We start from the raw sequence: 9,929 nt of genomic DNA on the forward strand, positions 1-9,929 counted from the left end.
ATATTAAAACTCCCTCCATTATCAAATAAGAATACATTTGGAGTGACCATATTTCTTGGAGTAAGGAGAAGAGAATCCAGGATCCATTTTAGAGTGATAGGAGACAGTCACTACATAGGCACATTTGGTCAACTGCTGACTTGTTTGGTTTCCCTGATGCAGATATGCAACTTTGGGGTCGAACTGAATTTCATGGAATGATAGAAAAAAGGTTGAGAGCTGCCACCTTCTTAGCTCTTCCCCAGTCATCTCTTGGCCTCTATTAGAAATGTTGATCAAATATTTTAACAACACTGTTCAAGAGGTGCAGGCTATTAGTCTGTCCAGAGAACCCAGTGTCTTGGTTCCCTTCCTTGGTGGTAATGGATAGCTCAGAAGTCATCACTTCCTAAAACTAGCTTGTGTCGCTTTTTCCCTAACGTGTTCCCTTATCGTTGCCAGCATGCAGACTCATCAGTCACTTCTTTGATGACATGTATCCTCCTAAGGTTTTCTCGAGCTGTCCCTCCTCTGACTTGGCATTTTAATTCTGAGAAAAAAATTCACTGTAAACCCTCTCTTCCCAAACATGCTAAATAAAGCTGAGTGGTGCACGATTTGGGGATCCCCCCATCTTACCTCCCGGTTCAGAGAAGGGCCCATTTTCTCTGGGTGGAAAGTTGTAAGCATATGGAATTGGTTACTAGAAGCGTTGGTTCAGGATGTTTCTGATCCTTAAGCCAGTTCCCTAACCATGACAAAACATTCCCCACAATCTCATCGTGACTCACTTTTATTTTTAAATAACCTCTGGTGTGGAACTTTGTCAAGGCTTTTTGAAAGGTTAAAGAAATTATGTCCGCATGCTTACTTACCCTCTCAGAAAATTTTAGTAGATTAAGCACATTCTCTCCTGACAGAAATCCCTGGCTATGGTTGCCGAAGATCCCATGACCGCCCTGTAATTCATAAACATGAATGTATCTAAATCTTAATGTGTGCTCATAATAATGCTCAGTCCTATGAGGGTATAGAAAGGATATGAAGACATAAAGCTGTGATGGCACAGTCTTTGGTACTAAACAGCTTACAGTCGAGTTAGGCTAAAACATATATTACAGAATCATTGGGAAAAAAACAAGACACGTAAGTGTGGTGATGACATAAATTATGAAAGGAGTTCAGAAAATGCAGGAACAAGGGTGTTCCAAGGAACGTGAAAGAATCTTTGCAAAGGAGAGAGCCCTTTAGTTAGGTCTTGAAAGCCGAGTAGGCTTTTAGAGATGGACAGAGGAGGAGAGAGGGGCCACAGGGGCTTTCAGGCATTTCTGAAATAAAAGAAGGGGAAACAGCACAAGCAGAGACTTAGAGGTAGGATCATCTACTTACAGTGGAGGAAACACCTGAAGCAGTCTGATAAGTTGAGAGAAACCAAATGAAGAAAAAGCCTGGAGCACCCGGCCCTAAGAGTTGGAACTGGATATGATAGTTGAGACTTATTCACTGAACTTAATAGTGCAGAGAAAGAAGGTGTTTGGCAGTGGGAAACAGAAACAGGTTATTGAAGGGCTATCAAGACACTTGAAATTGAGAATTAAAAAAAAAAATTTATATCAGGATAGTGTAAGTGTGAAAAAAGAGGGTGCTTGAGGAGAAATGGAAGATGCAAGGAATGGAAATAATGGACGTAAAGTTGTCAAGGAATTACTCTTGGTACCAAAATCCTTGTTTGCTAGGGCTGTCATGGCAAAGTAGTGCAGACCAGGGCGCATTAAATGGCAAATGTATTTTCTCGGATTTCTGGCGGCTCATAGTCTAAAATCAAAGTGTTGACAGAGCCACGCTCCCTTGCAAGGCTCCAATGAAGAATCTTTCCTTGCCTCTTTCAGCCTCTGGTGGCTGCTGGCCTGTCTTGGTGTTCCTTGGTCTATGGCCACATCGCTCCAAACTCTGCCTCCATCCCAAATGGACTTCCTGCCTGTTTGTCTGTGTCTATGTCCTCATCTGGGCCCGCACCAATCTCGTATGACTTTCTTAATTCATTACATCTGCAAAGACCCTATTTCCAAATAAGGGCACCTTCTGAGGCTCCCCGTAGACATGAATTTGGGAGGAACGCCATTCAACCAGTGCTCAGTGTGAAATCCAGAAAGCATGGGGAGGGGCTAGGCTTACAGGACCTCAAGGAGAGGGAAGCGTAGTGAGGGAACCTCTCTACCTTGTGTTTGTGGCCACGCTTAAAAATTAAATTGACAACACAGATTAATGGGAGAAAAGTGCACAGATTGTATTTAATATTTTTATATGTACACAGGCGTCTTCAAGAAGAAAATAAAGATGCAAAGAAGTCCTTAGGCCTGAAAGCTTCCTGAATTGTTAACTATTTTTTAATATATTTTTATGTAAATTCAATTAGCCAATATATAGTACCTCATTAGTTTCAGATGAAGTGTTCAATAATTTATCATTGCATATAACACCCAGTGCTCATCATATCACGTGCCCTCCTGTTTTACTGGAATTATTCTCCTCTCATCCAAAGGATCTGATAACTTGGGACAGAGGAGAGGAAAGAGGAAAATCCTCATTCTCTCAGACTCTTCTTTGAAATCACTGATGCTGTCCAGCCTGTCGACTGTGAGTGAGGAGATGAGGGTGGGTGAGAACCAAGCCTGTTCACGTACGAGGCCGTGACCTTTCCTCCACCCTGTGCAAGAGCCAGGCTTGGTTTGGCATCTGCAGACACCCTCAGTAAATGAGAGCCATTTTCCACAGCTATTTTCACAACATTTTGGGGACATGCAGGCAGCTGTCGCTGGTATTTTAAAGCTTCCCACAGCAGTAACGGACGCCAGGACTCCTGGTGGTGTCGTATAAATGCCCTAGAACAGCTGGCTCATCCAAGTTTTCCTTATGATACGTTTGAATATAAACTGGGTGGATCAGGTTGGTTCTTATTACTGAGGCACAAGTGTAAAGCCACATGGAACAACGAGGTCACTCCTGGATCCACTTTGCCATCAGAGTCTATCAGACATCCTTCCAAGGATCCAAATTCAGTCACCCTGAAAGGTGTCAGAATCGAACTGAAGACCCCCAGGAAATGGGTGGTCTTTACTGCATGTTTGTTACATGTCAATGAAAAGTTGGTGTTTTGTTTTTTTTTAATCTGTACGTGAACTATGTTGTATGGAAGCACTGAGAACAGATGGAAATACTCATGCTTCCTGATCAAAACTCTTCAGAGTGTAGAGATAGAGGGAACATTCCTCGACATCTTAAAAGCCATCTATGAAAAGCCCACAGCAAATATCATTCTCAATGGGGAAGCACTGGGAGCCTTTCCCCTAAGATCAGGAACAAGACAGGGATGTCCACTCTCACCACTGCTGTTCAACATAGTACTGGAAGTCCTAGCCTCAGCAATCAGACAACAAAAAGACATTAAAGGCATTCAAATTGGCAAAGAAGAAGTCAAACTCTCCCTCTTCGCCGATGACATGATACTCTACATAGAAAACCCAAAAGTCTCCACCCCAAGATTGCTAGGACTCATACAGCAATTCGGTAGCGTGGCAGGATACAAAATCAATGCCCAGAAATCAGTGGCATTTCTATACACTAACAATGAGACTGAAGAAAGAGAAATTAAGGAGTCAATCCCATTTACAATTGCACCCAAAAGCATAAGATACCTAGGAATAAACCTAACCAAAGATGTAAAGGATCTATACCCTCAAAACTATAGAACACTTCTGAAAGAAATTGAGGAAGACACAAAGAGATGGAAAAATATTCCATGCTCATGGATTGGCAGAATTAATATTGTGAAAATGTCAATGTTACCCAGGGCAATATACACGTTTAATGCAATCCCTATCAAAATACCATGGACTTTCTTCAGAGAGTTAGAACAAATTATTTTAAGATTTGTGTGGAATCAGAAAAGACCCCGAATAGCCAGGGGAGTTTTAAAAAAGAAAACCATATCTGGGGGCATCACAATGCCAGATTTCAGGTTGTACTACAAAGCTGTGGTCATCAAGACAGTGTGGTACCGGCACAAAAACAGACACATAGATCAGTGGAACAGAATAGAGAATCCAGAAGTGGACCCTGAACTTTATGGGCAACTAATATTCGATAAAGGAGGAAAGACTATCCATTGGAAGAAAGACAGTCTCTTCAATAAATGGTGCTGGGAAAATTGGACATCCACATGCAGAAGAATGAAACTAGACCACTCTCTTTCACCATACACAAAGATAAACTCAAAATGGATGAAAGATCTAAATGTGAGACAAGATTCCATCAAAATCCTAGAGAAGAACACAGGCAACACCCTTTTTGAACTCGGCCACAGTAACTTCTTGCAAGATACATCCACGAAGGCAAAAGAAACAAAAGCAAAAATGAACTATTGGGACTTCATCAAGATAAGAAGCTTTTGCACAGCAAAGGATACAGTCAACAAAACTCAAAGACAACCTACAGAATGGGAGAAGATATTTGCAAATGACATATCAGATAAAGGGCTAGTTTCCAAGATCTATAAAGAACTTATTAAACTCAACACCAAAGAAACAAACAATCCAATCATGAAATGGGCAAAAGACATGAACAGAAATCTCACAGAGGAAGACATAGACATGGCCAACACGCATATGAGAAAATGCTCTGCATCACTTGCCATCAGGGAAATACAAATCAAAACCACAATGAGATACCACCTCACACCAGTGAGAATGGGGCAAATTAACAAGGCAGGAAACAACAAATGTTGGAGAGGATGCAGAGAAAAGGGAACCCTCTTACACTGTTGGTGGGAATGTGAACTGGTGCAGCCACTCTGGAAAACTGTGTGGAGGTTCCTCAAAGAGTTAAAACTAGACCTGCCCTACGACCCAGCAATTGCACTGTTGGGGATTTACCCCAAAGATACAGATGCAATGAAACGCCGGGACACCTGCACCCCGATGTTTATAGCAGCAATGGCCACGATAGCCAAACTGTGGAAGGAGCCTCGGTGTCCAACGAAAGATGAATGCATAAAGAAGATGTGGTTTATGTATACAATGGAATATTACTCAGCTATTAGAAATGACAAATACCCACCATTTGCTTCAACGTAGATGGAACTGGAGGGTATTATGCTGAGTGAAGTAAGTCAGTCGGTGAAGGACAAACATTATATGTTCTCATTCATTTGGGGAATATAAATAATAGTGAAAGGGAATATAAGGGAAGGGAGAAGAAATGTGTGGGAAATATCAGAAAGGGAGACAGAACGTAAAGACTGCTAACTCTGGGAAACGAACTAGGGGTGGTGGAAGGGGAGAAGGGCGGGGGGTGGGAGTGAATGGGTGACGGGCACTGGGGGTTATTCTGTATGTTAGTAAATTGAACACCAATAAAAAATAAATTAAAAAAAAAGGAAATACTCATGCTATTCAAGTGGTGAATCTAGACTTCTTGCACTACTTTGAGTAGACATTTAGTTTGCCTTAAAAAGATTCCCCTTCCACTGCCTTTGGCCCCAAGTTTTTACAATCAACTTTCCTGGTGTCTCTAGGGGTTTTTCTATGTTGTTATTTTTTATATTAATAGGCTTTGGTAAAAAAATATTTATTTTCTGTTAATTCAGTGAATCCTGGACCCAAAGGAAGACCAGCAGCAAAAGAAAAGTGTACGGCTAATGTTGAGGTAAGTCCTAAAGATAAATTTGTGTGGGTGCATTTTGAGGGGGTGGGGAGGTGGTTCATTAATGCTGCCTTGAGGATAATTAATATTGCTTTTGTTACTTGCCTGTTGCATGGTTTATTCCAATTTATTGAGAGTGGACCCCATGCTTAGAGGTTAGAGCAGAATACCATCTGGATTTGAGATCCTCCTGTGCCATTTACTAACTCGGACCTTCAGCAAGCTAACTAAGCTTTTTGCACCTCTTTCTTCTGTGGATTCAATGGTAACAACTAAATCTTGGAATGTTGGGGGCCCCTGGGTGGCTCAGTGGTTGGGCATCTGCCTTCGGCTCAGGGCGTGACCCCGTGGGTCCTGGGATTGAGTCCCGCATCGGGCTCCCCACGTGGAGCCTTCTTCTCCCTCTCCCTACGTCTCTGCCTCTCTCTGTGTCTGTCTCTCTTGAATAAATAAATAAAATCTTTTAAAAAATTCATGGAATGTTGGCAAGGATTAAACTGAATGAGATAATTTAGATAAATCATTTAGCACAGTCATGCTTGGTACATCAAATTCACTCAAATACTCTTATCATTATCATCATTAATACATTTTTTCATTATGATTTTCTGAGCTTGCATCTAACTTATCTTAAAAAAAAACCTGTATTTGCCCCCAAAGTAATTTTGATGGTAATTCCAGCATATAGTATGACTAGTGAATAACAGGTCCCTCATGTACCTTCATTTTGTGAGTAGAACATCACATTTATTCAATGGCTATTTATAGAATTTTTACTGAGTACACAGCAGTATCTATATATGTCTCAACTTAATATATTTTTCCCCCATTTTCAGCTCACTTCTTTTTAAAAAGAACACCGTGTAGCTAAAAAACTACTTCTTTTTTTAAGATTTTATTTATTTATTCATTCATGAGAAACACAGAGAGAGGCAGAGACAGGAGAAGCAGGCTCCACGCAAGGAGTCTGATGCAGGACTCAATCCTGGGACTCTGGGATCACGCCCTGATCCAAAGGCAGGCGCTCAACCACTGAGCCCCCCAGGCATCCCTCTAAAGAACTACTTCTGAAGGAACAGTGTAATATTGGTGTAGTTAGTACATGACTGTCATGCTTATTTGACTTCAAACATCTTTCTCAAGTTAAGGTGTGGTAAAGTGCAGGTTGTTGAGAATGGGCATCAAGAGCCTAGGAATCTGATATTAGCTGCCTAGCAAATAAACTAGTCCTGTGATTGCAGGTGAGCCATTTTACCTCCCTGGGCACTGATTTCTTTGATCATGAAAAGATAGTCTTCAAATAGCCTGATGATTTTTAAATCCGGTCAACTGGACTCATGAGTGGACCTAATCATATCATCCTTCCCTCTCTAGAAACATAAGCATACAAATTTATAGTTAGCATTCGATTTTAAAAGGTCCCTGGCTCTCCTCGAAGCCTACCCGGAGAAGCTCGGAGGTCCATAGGCCAGCAGTGCAGCATCCCCGGCCCAGAACAAGGCTCTCTGTTTTATGATTTTGAAATTTTAAACCACACCCCTTACACAGAGCCTCTACTCAGAAATAACAGGATTGAAGCCTCTTGCTAGATAACATGTCATCTCACACCTCCAGATAACTGACCTTGCACTACTTTAATGGCAGCTTTTGCCCAAATACGCTGACAGGAATACAGTATCTCAGGAAAAACATTTGTAATCAAAACCCTTGGGCAGATCTTGAATAATCACTTGACATCAGTTCCATGGAAACTAATTACAAGACTTGCCCTAAGCACCACAGCTTTCTAACCATTACCATGAGGAAAAATTGTGCTCATATTCTTGGGCCTCAGTCCTTCAATCCAGCTATTTTCACCAAAAGTATGTGGCATGTCTTCTTCTGTGAAGACAGAAGCCAAGGGAAAAGGGAAAGTCCTGCTGAACCAAGTATTGTAAAGTGGGACAGGAAAGGTGGTGGGTAAAGAAGAACAGAAGGTGTCCAAGAGCCCAAACAGAGCAGAATATTCATATTTTAAAATGATGCTATTGTGGATGATCCTGTTTCATAGACCAACCTGATGACCTCAGAGATCAGAATGATTCAGCCCCTCACATACCACACATGTTCTCGCTCTCTCTCACATCACATATGCACGTACACCTGCATGCACGTGCACATACACACACGTGCACACATGCAGAGGATTGATAATATCTAGACTCAAGCCAAAGCCCTGGGGCAAGAAAATATGATAGGCAAAATGCTGAGATGATCCCAATGCCCCTTGCCCTTGTATAATCTCTTCCCATCAGTGTGGGTAGAATCTGAATGTAATGATACATCACTTTCATGATTATGTTATGGCAAAGGGAATTTTCGAGATGTAATTAACTTCCCAAATCAGTGGAGTTCAAGAGAGGGAGAGTATTCAGGTGGGCATGACCTTACCACAGAAGACCTTTAAATCTGGATCCAGCGATCGAAGATGGAAAAAACTAGAAATTCGAAGTGAGTGCCAGAAGGATTTGATGTAATTTGATGGCTGGCTTGAAGGTGGAGGGGGCCACATGGCAAGGAATGTAGGGATGCTTGTAGAAGCTGAGAGCAACCCCTAGTAAGCAAATAAAAGGAGGGGGGGATGTGAGTCCTATACATTCAAGGAACCGAATTCTGCCAACAACAAGAATGAGTTGGGAGGTGGATTTTCCTTCGGAGTCTCCAGATGAGAACGCAGTCCAGACAATACCCTGATTTCAGCCTCATGCTACCCTAACCAGAGAACCCAGTCAAGCCGTGACGGAGGGCTGACCTACAGAGCTCTGAGCTGATTAACGGGTACTGTTTAAGCTGCTGAACTTACTATTCATTACACAGCAACAGAAAACTAATGCAGGAAACAAAGTAGAAAGATGTTTGTATCTCAGTTCTTAACAATCAGGCACATGGAAAAGATTTTTTTTTCTACCTTTTTAAAGGCAAAATTCATACGCCTTTAGGCTGTGCTTGATTTGCCTAAGCAATCAAATCAGGCTATTTTATACTCAACAAATACTTACTGAGTTTCAGGTGATATTTTAGGAACTGCATATAGAAGTATGAGCAAAGTATTAGGATTTCAGTTTTTAATGTATTGAACCGGTGAAGACCAAGAGAGAAGTAGAAGTAGAGAATTTCAGGTGACTTGGTTTAACACCCATGTCAATATCGTACAGTACATCTGCCCACATTTTAATACACACACATATATAATTTATTCTTATAGTATTTTTATAATTTATTGTCTGTGTTTCATAACTTTCATTTGATTACGTGCAGCATCTCACAAATAATGGGATTTTTAACGTGGTTCTATGCTACATCAATTGAGCAATATATTCAATTTTATACTAAATTTGAGGTTTTTGGGGGTTCATTATGTTTATTCATGAAATATTTTTGAGCATCTACTATGCGTCAGACCCACTCTTAGGCCTTAAATATGTGAGGATTAAAATGAAAAATTGTGACTTGAGCTTACAGTCTGCAGACACCAATGCACAACAATCATACATACGTTATTATTATACAAACCTAAGTATACGTTGATACCGGTTTCACCTCCCATTCAAAGCAGAGCGTGCCTATGGAACTTTCAGTAGAGTATCCCCTGCTTCCTGAAGGTTTGCTATTAAGCCACTCAGCTTTATGAAAAACCTCCATTAGTACCTGTTTAGAGGATTTTCAGCTTCGGGAGAAAAGCCTTTATCATCCTAATGTAGGTGATCCGGAAAAGTGACAAGGCAGGGGGTAAACTTTCAGAAGGCGGGGGATGACCTACCTGTACGTGTACATACTGATGCGCGTGTGCACACCTTTGTAGCTGTGAGCTCCTTCTCTGTATGAGTCTCTTTTTCTATTTAAGAACAAACCGGATGCCCTCTGGAGTAGTGGTTTTGCCCTCAGATAACATTTAAAGACAATTACCAGAGTTTAGAGAGACTGGGGGGTGGGGTGGGGGGTTAATACGTGAGGGTGGAGGCTGAAAGCCCAATCCTAGGGCTGTGGTGGTGGGGGTGGGGGGCTCATCAGGTAGGAACAGCAACGGCCAATGGCAGCTGGCCTGCTGCCGGTGTTCCAGCCAAGAGCTGACTTCCCCACCCTCTCCTCGCTGGCGATTGGTGGAACAGTGTATCACATGGTTAGATGCTGAGACTACCTGCCCGAAAAAGGGCAGGCAGCTGGGGGTGGGATAGAGCCCTGGGGAAGGGGAGATAGAGTCCTGGGGGAGG

General features: G+C 41.9%; 1 long non-coding RNA gene across 3 annotated transcripts in view; it reads right to left on the reverse strand.

Annotated features, from left to right (window-relative positions):
• LOC112660201 (uncharacterized) overlaps positions 1–9,683 on the reverse strand; it is a 53,256-nt gene extending 43,573 nt beyond the window's left edge. For all 3 annotated transcript variants that reach the window (XR_007406879.1, XR_004814100.2, XR_007406878.1), the window contains exons 1-2: positions 9,479–9,683; positions 855–938 (exon numbers count right to left, since the gene is read on the reverse strand). This is a non-coding gene — a long non-coding RNA (uncharacterized LOC112660201). The remainder of the gene's footprint in view (positions 1–854; positions 939–9,478) is intronic.
• Positions 9,684–9,929: the final 246 nt, after the last annotated feature.

Source organism: Canis lupus, chromosome 2 (assembly GCF_003254725.2).
Source record: "Canis lupus dingo isolate Sandy chromosome 2, ASM325472v2, whole genome shotgun sequence".
Classification (NCBI taxonomy): domain Eukaryota; kingdom Metazoa; phylum Chordata; class Mammalia; order Carnivora; family Canidae; genus Canis; species Canis lupus.